A 19,964-nucleotide genomic window follows, 5' to 3' on the forward strand; every position below is an offset into this window, starting at 1 on the left:
AGTAATTCAGTAAATTGTTAGTAAATTCCCCGGAAGTTTGCGGGGGGTATGCTAGTTCTGAACGTCACATGCTAATGTAAAAAGCTGGTTTTTTATATAAATATGAACTTGATTGAACAAAACATGCATTTATTGTATAACATAATGTCCTAGGGTTGTCATCTGATGAAGATCATCAAAGGTTAGTGCTGCATTTAGCTGTGGTTTGGGTTTATGTGACATTATATACTAGCTTGAAAAATGGGTGTCTGATTATTTCTGGCTGGGTACTCTGCTGACATAATCTAATGTTTAGTTTTCGTTGTAAAGCCTTTTTGAAATCGGACAGTGTGGTTAGATTAACGAGAGTCTTGTCTATAAAATGGTGTAAAATAGTCATATATATGTTTGAAAAATTGAAGTTTTTGCATTTTTGAGGTTTTTGAATAACACGCCACGGGATTACACTGGCTGTTACGTAGGTGGGACGATTTGGTGCCATCTATCCTAGAGAGGTTAAGCTTGAGACCATGGGTCTCACCCCACCCTGTGCAACTGGGTCCTGGACTTCCTGACGGGCCGCCCCCAGGTGGTGAAGGTAGGAAACAACATCTCCAGTCAGCTGATCCTCGACACTTGGGCCCCACAAGGGTGCGTTCTCTGCCCTCTCCTGTACTCCCTGTTCACCCACGACTGCGTGGCCATGCATGCCTCCAACTCAATCATCAAGTTTTCAGATGACACTACAGTGGTAGGCTTGATTACCAACAACGACGAGACAGCCTACAGGGGAAGTGAGGGCTCGGAGTGTGGTGTCAGGAACATAACCTCTCACTTAATGTCAGCAAAACACAAGAGGTGATCGTAAACTTTTGTAAACAGCAAAGGGAGCACCGCCTATCCACATCGAAGGGACAGTAGTGAAGAAGGTGGAAAATGTTAAGTTCCTCTGTGTATATCAGCCGAAATACTGAAACAGTCCACTCACATAAACAGCTGGGGGCCAATTGTGCGCTGCCATATGGGACTCTTGGTCACGGCCATTTGTGAAATAGCCTGGGATCGAACCCCAGGCTGTATTGACGCTGCAACACTGAGATGCAGTGCCTTACATCACTTCACTACTCAGGAGACTACAAGCTCTACTTTCTATCAACAGTTTGAATTTGTAATGACCTTGGTCTGGTGCCGTTGTGGCACTAGCTGTAGATGTCATTTGTTCCTTCTGAACTGCCCCCCTTGGGCAGTTTCCACCTGGTATGACTGTGGGGTGGAGCTGGGGCCTTGAACAACAGCTGGTGTCATCCAGTGTTTTTGTCCATCAAGTTTAATGAGCACTGTGTCCCCAGGGCTCAGTGATGGAAGGTTTCTGACTCCATTCCTGTGGAGTAAAACGCCTGCTTCAGTTTTGCAGAAGCGTCTGTCTGTCTGACCTTCAGTCAGTCAGTTTGGTTTCAGATTCTCTTCCAAGGAAGGGAGCGTTGTCCTGATCCTTCTCATGATCAGTAGCTCAGCCGGGCTGAAATCTGTGGATGTTGACGGAGTGGCTCTGTACGTCATCAGAGCGAGCACAGGGTCTGTTTGTTTGAGTATCCACTTGGCTGTCAGTACAGCTTTCCCCACATGAATGGCTATTCTCTTTGTGTGCTCCTAGTTTCACAGCAAATGCACACATTTGCACCTCTGATTATCTCCTGTGAGATGTTAAGCCACCACATTGACTGGTTAGCTCTCTCCCTGCATTTAACCAGCACTTGGCGTCCATCATGAATCCAATATAGGATTTATTTTGTCATGCATGTGGGAATGACTATGCGGTTTCCCCTGATCACTAGTCCATGTGTCTCTGATAGTTCCCCTCGCATCTTATTGCTTTACGGGTTTTCTCTAAGTACTCAGGCCACCCATTTCCGATGAACCATAGCACTGACTGCAACTGTGGGTCAGATTCTGTGTTCAGTCTGAGGTCCTCCATTCTCTGTGTGGATGCAGGTACATTACTTACAACTGATGTGACATATGTGGTCACGTCGCTGTGGGAGTCTGCTGTACCCTCGTGGTTTCTCAGTGGACCCCTGGACAGAACATGAGCTACGGCGAGTGTCTTTCCTGGTTTGTACTCTGCGATTCCACTGTAATGCATCAATCTCTAAAAAACAGTATTTGACACCTGATAGGGACATTGTACAAGTCCTTGCTGTTAATGAGGGGCACAAGGGGATTGTGGTCAGTTACCAGCCTGAAGCTGTCTAGTTCGTTGAGGTACTTCTCAAAGCGTTCACAAGCCCACACGCTCACTAAACACTCTTTTTCAATCTGAGCATACCTTGTCTCTGCATCACTCAGATGCCTGTTGCAATATGCAGCTGTTTTCTAGTCCTTACCATGCTGTTGAAGTAGGACACCTCCTACTCCGTAGCTCCTGGCATCAGCTGACACTGCTGTAGGCTTCCTGGAATCATAAGTTAACACTGGAGTAGTGGTTAGTGAGTTTTAAGTCTCTGAAATGCTGCATCTACAGCGGATAGCTCTGGAATGCATTTCTCCAGATACTGTACCATCCCAAGGAAATGCTTCAGCTTGCTGACGTTCTGGGACTGGGAGAAGTTGCTTATCCCTATAGCCTTTTCCGGGTCTGGCCTGATGCCGTTTGCGTCAATGATGTGCCCCTGGAAGTGGAGCTGGCTTTGTTTGAACTTATACTCGTCCTTGTTGAGCTTGAGGCCTGTTGCTTCAATGACTTTGAGCACGTTTCCCAGGCGCTCGTCATATTCCTGCTCAGAGTTTGCATAGATCAGTACATTGTCCATGTATATAGCCACACCCTCGAGCCCTTGAAGAGTTTCCGTCATTTTCCTTTGAAAAATCTTGGAGTCACTGGTTGTCCCGAACAAGATACATTTCAAGCGGTATCTCTCAAAAGGGGTGATGACAGTAGTCAGCTTGCTACTCTCCTCGTGTAGAGGGATTTGGTAGAACCCACTAGCTGCATCTAGCGAGGTGAACACTTTGGCTCCTGACAGTGTTGACATGATTTCCTCCATCGTGGGAAGAATGTACTTTCCCTTTTCACTACTTTGTTCAGTTGTTTAAATCAACACAGATTTGAACATTGCCATTTGGCTTTAGTACTGGCACCATAGCGGCACACCTGTCATCTCTGTTACTTTTACCGCAATGTCCTTGTTTCCCATGCGATTGAGCTCCTTTTTCACTTTAGCCATTACTGGCAGTGGTACTCGCATGGCTGCATGTACTGCGTTTGGCTGGGCATCCTCTTTTAGGACTATTTTCACTGGTTCAGTTTAAAGCTTCCTGCAGGACCCAAAAACATCCCTGACCTTGTTTATGCTTTTAACCATGCCCATATCTGCAGCAGTTACATCGCTAAGCAGATTGTTGACACCTCCTCCTGATATCAAGTACACAAGGAAACTGTACTGTTGTCCCTTGTAGCAAGTGTTAGCCTGAAACTGGCCTAGACACTCGCCCCCTGGGTTGCTCAGACGCACTTCAGCCGGGCGCAATTTTCTCCTCAGTGAGAGTTGCTTAAAAGTAGTCTCTTCACTAATAATGCTTGAGTCTGCACCTGTGTCTATTTGAACATCTTCACACATACCACCAAACGGGTGTGATCGTTCTACAGTGGTCCCTGCAGCATACGCTCAAACCGGTGTGATTAGAACACTTATTTAGAATGTCCAGTTTCAATTGAGTCAACAGTCAGCGTTTTAGCTGGCCACACTGTTTTTTCAAAGAAACATTTTGCACAAACACAGTCCTTACAAATGTATGTCCTGAATGTGACCAGTTTATTTCTGGATGCAATATTCAAAAATTCACAGAAGTAATGACAGCATAACACAATCATCCAAACCGGAAAATGTAGGCTACATTAGTCCTAGCCCTAAATGAGGAAAGATTGACATAACACAAGCGGTCATTTTCAGCAAACTCTCAGCTGACAGAAACAACAGCATGAATTAGCTAATAGCAATTACTATTTACAATTCATCACATCGAGGCAGGGGCGGAAATCCCGGGGGGGGGACGGGGGGGACACGACCCCCCCATCCTGGGAAAAATATGATTTGTCCCCCCCAATATATCACTGAAACATAACTATGTAATTTAAATAATATTAATAATACGCAATGAAAGCAATTGTGCTGATTATAGACACTTAATAGCGCATTTTTACGTTTCAAAAGATTGCGACCCCCCCATCCTTTGCCTCACAATGGTTTGATCCACTGCCAGTTCCTTAGTTGGCAAGGTAACAGAGGGGTCGTGTCTACTGTCTGAAAGGCACTCAATGAATGTAACTGACGTGAGGTTAATCTAGTCAATCGCGCACACACACTAGCTGAATATGCAGAGCTAGCACGCAAATATTAACTATTAAGCTAGCTAGTACCTATTCCATTTATGTGGCGTCGTCAAAGATGGAATCTTTGCTATCGTCAATTTATTCCAAGGTCAGCATGCAGATGATGTAAGTTAGTGCTTCAAAGTCCCTGTGATAAGCTTAGCAATAAACTGAAGTCCAAACTGAACAGAACTACACTCTCTTCTACCATTGTCTTAAATATATTTAATGGTCTCGTTGCAAAAGCTAAATTGTCGCAAGGGAACTTTTATTTATTTATTTTATTTCACCTTTATTTAACCTGGGTAGCAAAGATTATAGCAAACACCACTGAAACTGAATTGGTGCTCGCTAGCTTTGCAAATTCAGCTATTGTTGGAAGCCAGCCAATATGAAAAAAACTATTAAAATTACAAAAGGTTGCAGCATATGTTGTGTAAATGGTGAACTCATACAGCTGTCAACTCTTGTCATTTTAATCCGTTTCACATTTGCTAGCTACCTTTTAGATCGAAGCCCAAATAGAATGATAGAAGATGATAGAAGCCCATCTCCTACTGTAAATAACCTACACACTGTGTGTGTGTGTGTGTGTGTGTAGCCAGCCAGCCAGCCAGGTAGAAAAATGGCAGAAAAATAAAAGACGGACATCAGAGTATTTTTCAATACACCAAAACGCATAGTAAGAACCCTAGTAGCCTAATATCTCAAAGACTAGCTGATAAAATGTTCATAAGAAAGAAATGAAATTCTAATGGAAATGTTTCACAATGATGTCATTAGGCAGAGCAGGCAACAGATGGCACACAGACAGCAGAGTTGGGGACAGATATGCAGGGACAGACTGGCAGAGACAGGGAGTCTCAGGTAAGTTTGTTGAGTCTTTGTTTGGCAACATTATGAAAGGTTCTCAATTTTTTTGACTTGTAAAATAGGAACATAATTGCAAAATGCCATGGATACCCCCCACTGTCAACTTAAACTGGTGACTGAACTAAGATTTGTTAAAGGCAATGGTATTGCTGTTGTGATTAGTTGTGTAGTTTTGGGTACCGGTAGTTAGGAGTACGGCAAACACGTTATTTCTTTGGTTCCTCAATATACATTTACCATATTACAATGTAGGCTATGTGTTACAGCACTACTTTTGGTGTCCCCCTCAGGAATTGCTCTTGAGAAAATAATTGTAATTGTCCCCTCCAAAGTTGATATCAGATTTTCGCCCCTGCATCATGGGTGAGCTCACCATTAATCTAAATTATTCCGTAAAAAACTTTCTAAAAATCGAAAGTAATCCGACGATGGGTAGTTTGTTCACGCCACCATGTTCGTTTTTTCACGTCAACCAAAGATAAGAAGAGAAGACGATGAGTTTGGTCTGTTTGCTGTATGCATGGTGAAGGGGGTGTGTCGTCTATGATCATTCACTTCCAGAAGTTTACTTGAACAAGTAGTGAACCATTCCATCACCTCATGACAACATATTTGGTCTGACAGACTTTTACATGACACCCAAAATGCATTGTATAATGTCAACAAACATGGTCAAATCAAATCAAAATGTATTGGGCACGTACACATGGTTAGCAGATGTTAATGCGAGTGTAGCGAAATGCTTGTGCTTCTACAGTGAGGGAAAAAAGTATTTGATCCCCTGTTGATTTTGTACGTTTGCCCACTGACAAAGAAATGATCAGTCTATAATTTTAATGGTAGGTTTATTTGAACAGTGAGAGAAAAACAACAAAACAATCCAGAAAAACGCATGTCAAAAATGTTATAAATTGATTTGCATTTTAATGAGGGAAATAAGTATTTGACCCCCTCTCAATCAGGAAGATTTCTGGCTCACAGGTGTCTTTTATACAGGTAACGAGCTGAGATTAGGAACACACTCTTAAAGGGAGTGCTCCTAATCTCAGTTTGTTACCTGTATAAAAGACACCTGTCCACAGAAGCAATCAATCAATCTGATTCCAAACTCTCCACCATGGCCAAGAACAAAGAGCTCTCCAAGGATGTCAGGGACAAGATTGTAGATCTACACAAGGCTGGAATGGGCTACAAAACCATCGCCAAGCAGCTTGGTGAGAAGGTGACAACAGCTGGTGCGATTATTCGCAAATGGAAGAAACACAAAAGAACTGTCAATCTCCCTCGGCCTGGGGCTCCATGCAAGATCTCACCTCGTGGAGTTGCAATGATCATGAGAACGGTGAGGAATCAGCCCAGAACTACACGGGAGGATCTTGTCAATGATCTCAAGGCAGCTGGGACCATAGTCACCAAGAAAACAATTGGTAACACACTACGCCATGAAGGACTGAAATCCTGCAGCGCCCGCAAGGTCCCCCTGCTCAAGAAAGTACATATACATGCCCGTCTGACGTTTGCCAATGAACATCTGAATGATTCAGAGGACAACTGGGTGAAAGTGTTGTGGTCAGATGAGACCAAAATAGAGCTCTTTGGCATCAACTCAACTCGCTGTATTTGGAGGAGGAGGAATGCTGTGTATGACCCCAAGAATACCATCCCCACCGTCAAACATGGAGGTGGAAACATTATGCTTTGGGGGGGTTTTTCTGCTAAGGGGACAGGACAACTTCATCGCATCAAAGGGACGATGGACGGGGCCATGTACCGTCAAATCTTGGGTGAGAACCTCCTTCCCTCAGCCAGGGCATTTAAAATGGGTCGTGGATGGGTATTCCAGCATGACAATGACCCAAAACACACGGCCAAGGCAACAAAGGAGTGGCTCAAGAAGAAGCACATTAAGGTCCTGGAGTGGCCTAGCCAGTCTCCAGACTTTAATCCCATAGAAAATCTGTGGAGGGAGCTGAAGGTTCGAGTTGCCAAACGTCAGCCTTGAAACCTTAATAATGACTTGGAGAAGATCTGCAAAGAGGAGTGGGACAAAATCCCTCCTGAGATGTGTGCAAACCTGGTAGCCAACTACAAGAAACGTCTGACCTCTGTGATTGCCAACAAGGGTTTTGCCACCAAGTACTAAGTCATGTTTTGCAGAGGGGTCAAATACTTATTTCCGTCATTAAAATGCAAATCATTTTATATCATTTTTTATTCTGGCTCTCACTGTTCAAATAAACCTACCATTAAAATTATAGACTGATCATTTCTTTGTCAGTGGGCAAACGTACAAAATCTTTTTTTCCTCACTGTAGTTCTGAGAATGCAGTGATATCTAACAAGTAATCTAACAAATTCACAACAACTACCTTATACACAGAAATAAACACAAATATAAAGGGATGAATAAGAATATGTACATATAAATATATGGATGAGCGATGGCGTGCGGCATAGGCAAGATGCAGTAGATGGTGTAGAGTACAGTATATACTGTACATATGAGATGAGTAATGTAGGATATGTAAACATGATTAAAGTGGCGTTATTTAAAGTGACTAGTGATACCTCTATGTAAACATTATTAAAGTGGCGTTATTTAAAGTGACTAGTGATACCTTTATTAAGTCTGTTTATTTAAGTGGCCAGAGATTTTAGTCTGTATGTTGGTAGCGGCCTCTCTGTGTTAGTGATGGCTATTTAACAGTCTGATGGACTTGAGATAGAAGCTGTTTTTCAGGCTCTCGGTCCCCGCTTTGATGCACCTGTACTGACCTCACCTTCTGGATGATAGCGGGGTGAACAAGTAGTGGCTCGGGTGGTTGTTGTCCTTGATAATCTTTTTGGGCTTCCTGTGACATCGGGTGTTGTCGGTGTCCTGGAGGGCAGGTAGTTTGCCCCCGGTGATGCATTGTGCAGACCGCACCACCCTCTGGAGAGCCTTGCGGTTGAGGGCAGTGCAGAAAGACCTGGACCCAGTTGCACAGGGCAGGGTTGAGACCCAGGGCCTCCAGCTTAATGACGAGCTTGGAGGTTACTATGGTGTTAAATGCTGAGCTGTAGTCAATGAACAGCATTCTTACATAGGTATTCCTCTTGTCCAAATGGGATAGGGCGTGTGCATTGTGATGGCAATTGCATCGTCAGGTAGTTTGCCCCCGGTGATGCATTGTGCAGACCTCACTACCCTCTGGAGAGCCTTACGGTTGTGGGCGGAGCAGTTGCCGTACCAGGAGGTGATACAGCCCGACAGGATGCTCTCGATTGTGTTTCTGTAAAAGATTGTGACTGTTTTTGGTGACAAGCCCAATTTCTTCAGTCTCTGCTGCGCCTTCTTCACCACGCTGTCTGTGTGGGTGGACCATTTCAGTTTGTCCGTGATGTGTACACAGAGGAACTTAAAACTTTCCACCTTCTCCACTACTATCCTGTCGATGTGGACAGGGGGCTGCTCCCTCCGCTGTTTCCTGAAGTCCACGATCATCTCCTTTGTTTTGTTGATATTGAGTGTGAGGTTTTGAGCGAATTCTGCCATCAATCCACGGTTTCTGGTTAGGGAAGTTTTTAATGGTCACAGAGGGTACGACATCTCCGATGCACTTGCTAATAAACTTGCTCACCGAGTCAGCATATACATCAATGTTATTGTCCGAGGCTATCCGGAACATATCCCAGTCCATGTGATCGAAGCATTCTTGAAGCGTGGAATCTGATTGGTCAGACCAGCGTTGTATTGACCTGAGCACGGGTGTTTCCTGTGCCACACATACAGTGGTTGCTCAACAAAAAGTTTTGTGATTATGCTGCGGGATTTAGAGGCAATGTGTGGTTTAGTACAGTACCCTGTGTCACCACTTCAATGCTCCAGACAAGCACAAAGTGGAGTTAGAGCACTGATTATGCTTTTGGGTCCTACTACTGTCTCTAAATGACAGATGAATGGGCATAAACCTAAACATAAACCTAAATAGAAATTGATAATTGTGCACGACTTCAGTATTACTTACTTAACCTCTTGACGGTCGCCTAGGATAGGGGGCGCCACAGCGCATTTTGAAAAAAATTTGTGCCCATTTTAAACAGCCTACTACTCAAACTCAGAAGCTAGGATATGCATATAATTAATACTTGTGGATAGAAAACACCCTAAAGTTTCTAAAACTGTTTGAATGGTGTCTGTGAGTATGAATTGTGAACTCAACTTCATCACGTTGCCTATTAATCACACCATGAGCTATGGTTCATTGAGCACTTCCTATTGCTTCCACTAGATGTCCCCAGTCTTTACAAAGTGATTTGAGTCTCCTACGTTGAAAACTGACAGAATGACACGCTGTGGAACGTGGTCACACAGAGAGGGCCATCACCATTATGACGCCGGCGCCCCTGGTTACCCTCCCCTTTCGAAACGTTTTGAAACACAATGCAATCGTCCCCCTCAAATCTTATTGGAGCTCTCATTGAAAAAGGCCCTACAGATTTATGTTATACAATGTTTGACATGTTTGAACGAACCTAAATAAGAAAAAAATGTTTTTTGTTGAAAGAGTAGCCCCGCGCACGTCGGAACTTTTGGTGAAGCCTTCAGAACGCGCTAACAAGAACAAGCTATTGGGACGTAAAGGATGAACTTTTTCGAACGAAAATACATTTGTTGTGGACCTGGGATTCCTGGAAGTGCCTAAGGATGAAGATAATCAAAGGTAAGGGATTATTGACAATAGTATACAAGACTAGATGTGATATGCGATTGTTCTAAGATGGCTAGCCTATTGCTATTGCTAGCCTATTGTTCTGAGTATCGCATCCCCTTTTATCGCAAAGTGTGATTACCCAGTAAAGTTATTTTTAAATCTGGCATTACAGGTGCTTTCAAGAGATATTCATCTATAAATCTTAGAATGACAATATTACATTTTAAAAATGTTTTCGAATAGTAATTTAGTAAATTGTAGCACTGTTTCACCGGATGCATTTGAGGGAAAATAGTTAGTCAACGTTACGCGCCGATGTAAAATGCTGTTTTTATATATAAATATGAACTTTATCGAACAAAAGAATGCATGTATTGTGTAACATGATGTCCTAGGAGTGTCATCTGATGAAGTTTGTAAAAGGTTAGTGCTGCATTTAGCTGTTTTTTGGTTATTTGTGATGCATGTGGTTGGTCGGAAAATGGCTATGTGGCTACTTTTACGATATACTCCTCTAACATAATCTAATGTTTTGCTTTTGCTGTAAAGCCTTTTTGAAATCGGACAACGTGGTTCGATTCAGGAGAGGTGTATCTATAAAACTATATAATTTGAAAAAAATGGAAAAAAATAAAAATAAAATGTTGTTATATTAATGGCGATATGATTCTTCGCTGGATGTCCGTCCCGCATACGGGACGGAGGCCGCACAGGGGTTAAACTGTTGTTACACTAAGGTTTTTATTATGCAATACTCGTGCTGCCCTCGACTGGGAGACCCATGAGATGATTGTCGGCTTTTGGTTTCTCTCCCTCTAAAAACAGAAATAAATCATTCTAAATAACAAGCTGGCTTTATTTACAAATTAGTAACAATGTCTCACCCATGTTCAAGAATGGCCTTTTTCTTGATCATTTTAGGTTATTTGAAAACGAAATCATCTCCAAAATATTGTTATTTTTTAAACAAAGCGATTTTTTTATTATTCATTTAGAATTATAAAAAAGCCTGTTGGATATTCTCACAAATATATTATTAACCCTGTTATTAGCAGGACAATATATATTGGTCGTATTGATCATGGCTCCCGAGTGGCGCACAATGGGATTGCCTTGCAGTTCTCCAGCTGTATCAACTGAAAGCGCGCGAGGTTCAAGGCACGAGGGCAGGGGGCACGGGTTGGGCCCCAGAGCCGCACTTTGTTTGTGATGCCCACTATTAAACGGTCTTGGATATGTTCATCCCTATTAGCACCGAAATCACAGTTTTCAGCTAGCTCATAAGAGCTCTGAGATACGTCTGCCTTTTCTCTCTCTCTTTGGCTGCGTTGGTAAAAACATGCCCGCTTGTGAATGAGATTCCGTTGTGGAATGAAGTAGTCCTTCCAACACTATATCAAAGTTTGTTTTATCTTTCTCCTGAGCGAATTTAAATGAGATGAGTATTTTCTCTGCCTCACTGCCCACCACGTAGATTAGCGAACTGACCTGGATGACTCCATCATCTTTGTCCAGTTTTGTAGCAGTCCTGAAACGGCAGAATCTCTTTCTCCACTCCCGCCATTCTGCTGGGCTTTCGAACTTCTTACTTGAACTTGGGCATTTCGTTGTCCTCGTCCAAACTTCTCTCTATGAGGAGAGCCAAAGCACTTCCACAGTGTTTGCGCAGATTAAGTATGTAGACATTTGCGCGGTCTTGCAGTAACTTTTCCCCCGTGGCACATTTTCTGGCTAGCATTTGCAATGCCTTCATTGTTGTTTTCCTTACAAATAATAACTTTGGACATATCTCCGTTCCTATCTAAGTAAGTGCCTTATTGTGTTGTCTTTTCTACTGTAGCATACAGTTTGTGTGTATGGAACATAATGTACACTGCTCAAAAAAATTAAGGGAACACTTAAACAACACAATGTAACTCCAAGTCAATCACACTTCTGTGAAATCAAACTGTCCACTTAGGAAGCAACACTGATTGACAATAAATGTCACATGCTGTTGTGCAAATGGAATAGACAACAGGTGGAAATTATAGGCAATTAGCAAGACACCCCCAATAAAGGAGTGGTTCTGCAGGTGGGGACCACAGACCACTTCTCAGTTCTTATGCTTCCTGGCTGATGTTTTGGTCACTTTTGAATGAGACGGAATGAGACTTTTGAATGAGACGGAGTCTACAACCCACACAAGTGGCTCAGGTAGTGCAGCTCATCCAGGATGGCACATCAATGTGCTCTTCACAGATGAAAGCAGGTTCACACTGAGCACATGTGACAGACGGGACAGAGTCTGGAGACGCCGTGGAGAACGTTCTGCTGCCTGCAACATCCTCCAGCATGACCGGTTTGGCGGTGGGTCAGTCATGGTGTGGGGGTGGCATTTCTTTGGGGCGCCGCACAGCCCTCCATGTGCTCGCCAGAGGTAGCCTGACTGCCATTAGGTACCGAGATGAGATCCTCAGACCCCTTGTGAGACCATATGCTGGTGCGGTTGGCCCTGGGTTCCTCCTAATGCAAGACAATGCTAGACCTCATGTGGCTGGAGTGTGTCAGCAGTTCCTGCAAGAGGAAGGCATTGATGCTATGGACTGGCCCGCCCGTTCCCCAGAACTGAATCCAATTGAGCACATCTGGGACATCATGTCTCGCTCCATCCACCAACGCCACGTTGCACCACAGACTGTCCAGGAGTTGGAGGATGCTTTAGTCCAGGTCTGGGAGGAGATCCCTCAGGAGACCATCCGCCACCTCATCAGGAGCGTGCCCAGGCGTTGTAGGGAGGTCATACAGGCACGTGGAGGCCACACACACTACTGAGCCTCATTTTGACTTGTTTTAAGGACCTTACATCAAAGTTGGATCAGCCTGTAGTGTGGTTTTCCACTTTAATTTTGAGTGTGACTCCAAATCCAGACCTCCATGGGTTGATAAATTGGATTTCCATTGATTATTTTGTGTGATTTTGTTGTCAGCACATTCAACTATGTAAAGAAAAAAGTATTTAATAAGATTATTTCAGTCATTCAGATCTAGGATGTTTTATTTTAGTGTTCCCTTTATTTTTTTGAGCAGTGTATTTACAGTTTTTATCGACAAGTACTGATTATGATGAGGTAATGCTAAGCTTTTTGCCAGCTATGTGTGGCACCATATTTCTTAACATTATACAATGCATTCTGGGTGTCACGTAAACGTCTGTCAGACCAAGATGTTATATTGAGGTGAAGGAATGGTTCACTCATCTTTCGAGTAAACTTCCGGAACTGAATGAAGGGAAGGGAATGATCGTAGGTGACACTCCCCCTTCAACATTCATACTGCAAATAGACCAAACTCATCTTGTCTCCTTATCATTTTTGGTTCACGTGAAAAAACAAACATGGTGGAGTGCACAAACTACCCATCGTTGGATTACTTTCGAGTTTTAGAAAGTCTTTTAGTCAATTATTTTGATCAATAGTGAGCTCACCCATGATGTGATGAATTGTAAATAGTAATTGCTATTAGCTAATTCATATTGTGGTTTCTGTAAGCTGAGAGTCAGCTAAATATGACCGCTTGTGTTACGTCAATCTTTCCTCAGTTAGCGCCACGACTAATGTAGCCTACATTTTCCGGTTTGGATGATTGTGTTATGCTGTCGCTACTTCTGTGAATGTCTGAACATTGCATCCAAAAATAGACTTCTGTGAAAACTCAAAGCTGACTGTTGCGTCAATCGAAACTGGACGTTCTAAATAAATGTTCTAATCACACTGGTTTGAGCGTACACTGCAGGGATGACTGTAGAATGATCACACCCATTTGTTGGTACATGTCAAAGGGTTAAGGCAGAAATGACAACATCCTATTCTCTCCTCCTCTTTCTCTGCCAAGCTCTATCTGTCATTTACTTGCACTGTTTCCCCTAATCCTAACATTTCTCTTGGTATTTCTCTCTTTTCCCTTTCTGTTCCCTCCTTCTCTCTCTCAGTATTCCCAGATATCGAGGCAGTAATGGTTATTATCCATCTAGTGCTATGGTTATGAGGAGATTGTGAGGTTGCATTAATGCCTCTTGGCCCAGGCTCATACTAATGGCCCAGTTTTTATGAGTGTTTTGTTTTAGAATAGCACACTGCGGTCACGTCCACCCCACAGTCCTGCTCTCCGTTAGGATACCTAACTTACAGTACATACTCTAAGCTTTATGGATGGGTCTTGTTCACATAGGGAGCGGGAGAGAGAGAGATGAGGAGACAGACTGGGCAGTTATGAAGACAGAGAACATGACAGAAAGGCAGGGAAGAGACATTACTAAGACAGAGAGTGTCTTGAGAGCAAACACAGCGATAGAATTGACATGATAGAGAGCTCTCTCCCTCCCAGTATGTGAAGGCTTTTATCCCAGTGAGGGTCCAGTAGTAATGTCCATTACTGTAGTCCAGATGTGTGATGTGGAGTCAAAGTGATCGTCACCATACCAAACTATACGGTTGGAATGGATGAATGCAGCAGTAGATTGTACAGAGATTAAATAGATGCAGACATTCACACAGAATGTTTTTCCTCTGCTGACTCGTTGTCCATTGTTTTCCTGGTCTCTCTCATAGTGAAGGGAAGGCAGATGGTTATTGGTCATATTTTGGAGGTACCCATTTGTGGCTCTGATGTGTATCTAGTTTCATTGTCAATTTTGGCCGGTGTTTGACAGCCATGAACTATGACCAGCCCTGACCAACAGGTTAGATTGGGCCTGGAACAGAGAGAGAGAGAGAGAGCAAAAGGGAGAGAGAGGGAGTGAGAGAAACAACAAGAGGGAGAGATGATTTCAAGCAAACAAACAAGTGATGGCTGGTGATGTCCGTGGAAACTATTACCCTGTTGTCTGCCACTGCACACACACACGCATTTTCCCTAAACCTAACCCTTACCATAACCCAAATCCTAAACCTAACTCCTAACCCTAATTCTAATCCTATTTGTACCCCTCACCCAAAACCTAACAATTTTTTGTTGTTGTTGAGTATTTTCACCCCTTTTTTCTCCCCAATTTCGTTGTATCCAATTGGTAGTAGTTACAGTCTTGTCTCATCGCTGCAACTCCCGTACGGACTTGGGAGAGGCGAAGGTCGAGAGCCATGCATCCTCCGAAACACAAGCCACACTGCTTCTTGACACAATGCCCATCCAACCCGGAAGCCAGCCGCACCAATGTGTCGAGGAAACACTGTACACCTGGCGACCGTGTCAGCATGCACTGCGCCCGGCCCGCCACAGGAGTTGCTAGTGCGCAATGAGACAAGGATATCCCTGCCGGCGCCGCCCCATGGGTCTCCCAGTCGCGGCCGGCTGCGACAGAGCCTGGACTTGAACCCAGAATCTCTAATGGCACAGCTAGCACTGCGATGCAGTGCTTTAGAACACTGTGCCACTCGGGAGGCTCGAAACCTAACTCTTAAGGTTAAAATAGCCTTTGTCCTCATGGGGATGTGGGACAAGGGGATTTTAGGTCCCCCACAAGGATAGAAGAACCAACACACACGCACATACACACATACATACCTAACCCTTGTTTTACTGTCCTTATAGGAACCAACAAATGTATTCCCATTCAATAACCTATTCTGCCTAACCCCTTAACCTAACCTTAACCCTACCTCTAACCTTAACCCCTAACTCAAAAACTAAACATAAACCTAACCTCTAGGCAAAATGTCTGAGTCATTACATGAGACCGTGTGTATGATCAGTAATCCTCCCTCAGTTCAGACCAACAAGCCTGAAAGGATAAAGCCTGTACTCACATAAACAACACAGCTACCTCTCTTATTCTCTCTCCACTCTTCCTTATGTTATCTTTCCTCTCCCCTCCTCCCTTATGCACTTTTTCCCTCTCCTTTCCTTATTTTTGCTCCTCTTCTCCGCTCTTACTCACTTCTCATCTTTTCCTACCTCTTTTGACCTTTTCTCCCTCCCACTCCTCATTTTCTAATTTTCTCCTCCCCTCCACTCTCTCTACAGGGCGTGTATAGTGCCACCCTACACACCCTTAAGCTGTGCTTCATCTGCCCTCCTCCTATTTGTACATCATCAGCTCTTTAGGCACTGGCTTCTTCAATCATTCATCGGTGCCCCTGCATATGCAACTTCACTTCCTTCTTGTCTCTCCCGCTCTCTCAGTTAAATTACATTCAAAGGGCCTTTATTGGCATGGGAAACATATGTGACAGGTAGCTTAGTGATTAAGAGTGTTGGGTCAGTTACCGGATCGTCACTGGTTCGAATCCCTGAGCCAACTAGGTAAAAAAATCTGTCTGTGTCCTTGAGCAAGGCACTTACCCTAATTGCTCCTGTAAGTCGCTCTGGATAAGAGCGTCTGCTACATGACTAAAATGTTAAATATAAATGTTTACAGTGCCAAAGCAAGTACAATAAACAAAGGTGAGAAGAAACAAATTTAACCTTAACAAATAACTATTATTAACAGTAAACATTGCACTCAAAGTCCCTCTTTCCATCTTTCTTTCTCTCTTTGTGTCTCCTCAAGGCTTCCCTTGACAGATGGTTTCATGTGATGTATCATAGATATGCTGTACTGTAGCATCTGCATTCTTCTGGCTCTGCGTGAAGCATAACATTACATGACCATGAATGATTAATCAAAGACTCTCTCTGACACGCCAACATGAGTCACACCACATCACATTACAGTTCAGTCACTCAATTGACCTGTGTTTAGTCCTGACATGGCTGAGGGCGTGTGTGTGACAGAGAGAGAGAGAGCGGGAGTGAGTGTGTGTGTGAAAATGTGTGTGTGAAAATGTCTGTGAGAGTGAGTGTGTGTGTGCACTTGCGTTTGTGTGTGAGAAGATGAATCGTCAGCAGCCTACATGTGTCAGTATCAGTCGGATGTCTCATGTAATGGGTGGAGATATAACTCACGGGCCTAATTGTAGAGCAGAAGAGAGATAATTAATAAAGAGGAAAATGGAGTGAGAGCTAGAGCAAAATATAAAGAGAGCGAGAGGGCACGAGAGAGAAAAGGCAGAGCATGCCCTGAGAGGTAAACACAGTGCAATGCATTGTGGAGAATGACTATGTCAGTAGGAGATTAAAGATAAATCATTCTATAAATAGTCTGTAATCTGCAGGAGGCCTGCAGGGGACCATGGAGAACATAATGTCAGCACGGAGTAAAACAAGCAGTATAATAGTGTAAACTATAGCACTACAGGAGGGGAAATAGAGCAGCACGTTAGAGAGTGGTATATGATTGACTGTTGAGGTTCCATTTATTGGAGTTTTCCCCCATCACGGCTTATATTGTGCCTGTATCGTGGGAAAATCACAAGTGGAAAAAAGTAAGGAAAAGGAGAGAAAGAGGTGTGTGCGTGCGACAGAAAATAATAATGTGTGTGTGTACAGTGCCTTCAGAAAGTATTCACACCCCTTGACTTCTTCCACATTTTGTTGTGATAAAGCCTGAATTTAAAATATATTAAATGTAGATGATCTACCCCATAATGTCAAAGTGGAAGAAACATTCAAACATAGTTTTTTTTATGAATGGAAAATTAAACACATATCTTGATTAGATAAGTATTCAACCCCCTGAGTCAATACATGTTAGAATCACCTATGTCAGCGATTACAGCTGTGAGACTTTCTGGGTAAATCTCGAAGAGTTTTGCACACCTGGATTGTACAGTATTTGCCCTTTTTTTTATGCTTCAATCTCTAGCAAGTTGGTTGTTGATCATTGCTAGACAGCCATTTTCAAGTCTTGCCATACATTTTTAAGTCAATGTAACTAACTAGGCCACTCAGGAACATTCAACGTTGTCTTGGTAAACAACTCCAGTGTATATTTGGCTTTGTGTTTTAGGTAATTGCCCTGTCTGTTGGAAAGCAGACTGAACCAAGTTTTCCTCTTGGATTTTGCCTGTGCTGAGCTCTATTCCATTTATTTTTATCCCCCCAAAAACGACCTAGTCCTTGCCAATGACAAGCATACCCATAACATGATGCAGCCACCACCATGCTTGAAAATATGAAGAGTGGTTCTCAGTGATGTGTTGTGTTGGATATGCCCCAAACATAACACTTTGTATTCAGGATAAAAAAGTATTTATTTGCCAAATGTTTTGCAGTATTACTGTAGAGCCTTTTTGCAAACAGGATGCATGTTTTGGAATATGTTTATTTGTCTTCACCATGCTCAAAGGAATATTCAATGTCTGCTTTTTTTTTACCTATCTATCAGTAGATGCCCTTCTTTGTAAACCATTGGAAAGCCTCCCAGGTCTTTGTGGTAGAATCTGTGCTTCAAAACATTGCACACAGAGTTAGTCCATGCACCTTTTTTGAAACTTTATTTGTTATTTTTAGATGAGGGGATAAGTCCATGCAACTTACTGTGACTTGTTAAGCACATTTTTTTCTCTTGAACTGATTTAGGCTTGCCATAACATAAAGGTGAAATATTTATTGACTAATGACATTTAATTTTTTCATTTATCATTCATTTGTAAACATTTCTAAAAACATAATTCTACTTTGTGTCACGGTTGTCGTCGGGAAAGGAGGACCAAAATGCAGCAGGTATGTGGTTGCTCATCTTGAACTTTTATTAAACTCAAAATGAACACCAAAATAACAAAACGAACTCACGATCAACGAACAGTCTTCTCAGGCTCACACACGCTAGACAAGAAACAATCTCCCACAAAACCTACACCAAACAATTACCCATATATAGGACTCTCAATCAGAGGCAACGAGGAAGCACCTGCCTCCAATTGAGAGTCCCAAACCCCCATTAACCTAACATAGAAATACACTCACTAGACTAAACATAGTAATACATAAACATAAACCAAAACCCGGAAATAATAAATCAAACGCCCTTCTACAAAAACACCACCCCGAACCACATAAAACAAATATCCTCTGCCACGTCCTGACCAAACTACCATAACTATTAACCCTTATACTGGTCAGGACGTGACACTTTGACATTATTGAGTATGGTGTGTAGATTAGTAACACCAAATCTCCGTTTAGTCAATTTTAAATTCAGGCTGTAACACAAGTTTTGGAAAAAGTCAAGGAGTGTGAATACTTTCTGAAGGGACTTTATGTGTGTGTTTGTAGTGTGTGTGACTCGTACATTGAACAGAGCCTTACCTCTGTGTGTGTGTGTGTGTGTGTGTGTGTGTGTGTGTGTGTGTGTGTGTGTGTGTGTGTGTGTGTGTGTGTGTGTGTGTGTACCGGAAATCCCCAAATGTCCCCAGAAGGATAGTAAAACAAGGACAATTCTCCCTCGTGGTCCCCACGAGGACAAAGGCTTTTTTAGGCTTAGGGGTTAGGTTTAGGGTTAAGGGTACAATTAGTGTTAGAAAAAGTATTTAGGTTTAGGAGTTAGCGCACAAACATGTAAAAAGCAATCTTGGACTTCTATCGATCTGTCCTTTCATTTCTTTTGTCTCCTTCTCTCCTTCTGTCACACACACTCAAGTTCTGCCAGTCTCTCTCACGCCCCCTCTTCATTTCTCTCTCTATCCCTTCCTTCTTTCCTCTCATCTCTCTCTCTGTCTGACTCTCACTTTTTTATCTCCTTGACTTTCATTCCATCTCCCTCTCTGTGCGTGTCTATCCCTTCCAATCTCATCAGCATTTCACTCCTGACGTCTTCTCTCACTATCAGTCAGATTCTCATTCAGCTCTCTTTCTTTTCACCATCTCTCCCTTCCTCTTGCTCTCTCAACGTCATCTGTGCATTGCCCTCCGGGCTATCACAAGTACACTGAAAAAAATTGTGCTTTGAATTTACTTAATTCAAATAGGTACATTGGTTCCACATGAATGAAACATGTTAGATAAACACAATTTTTTTTCTTCAGTTTACTTATTTTCTTTTTGTCAAGCAAATATAATTTCTTCAAGTAAATGCATTGTAATGGAATTTAATCAATTTAACATGATTTGGTAAAGCTAATTTTATTTGAATTAAATTTGTAGCTTCAAATGGATTTGATCATGTTCCCTAAACCTGATCACTACTTAATGAT

The 19,964-nt window shown here is 42.8% G+C and overlaps 1 protein-coding gene across 1 annotated transcript in view; it reads left to right on the forward strand.

Annotated features, from left to right (window-relative positions):
- LOC106571754 (utrophin) overlaps window positions 1–19,964 on the forward strand; it is a 190,756-nt gene that overhangs the window by 6,184 nt on the left and 164,608 nt on the right. The gene's annotated exons all lie outside the window — the stretch shown is intronic.

This window comes from Salmo salar, chromosome ssa15 (assembly GCF_905237065.1).
Source record: "Salmo salar chromosome ssa15, Ssal_v3.1, whole genome shotgun sequence".
NCBI lineage: Eukaryota > Metazoa > Chordata > Actinopteri > Salmoniformes > Salmonidae > Salmo > Salmo salar.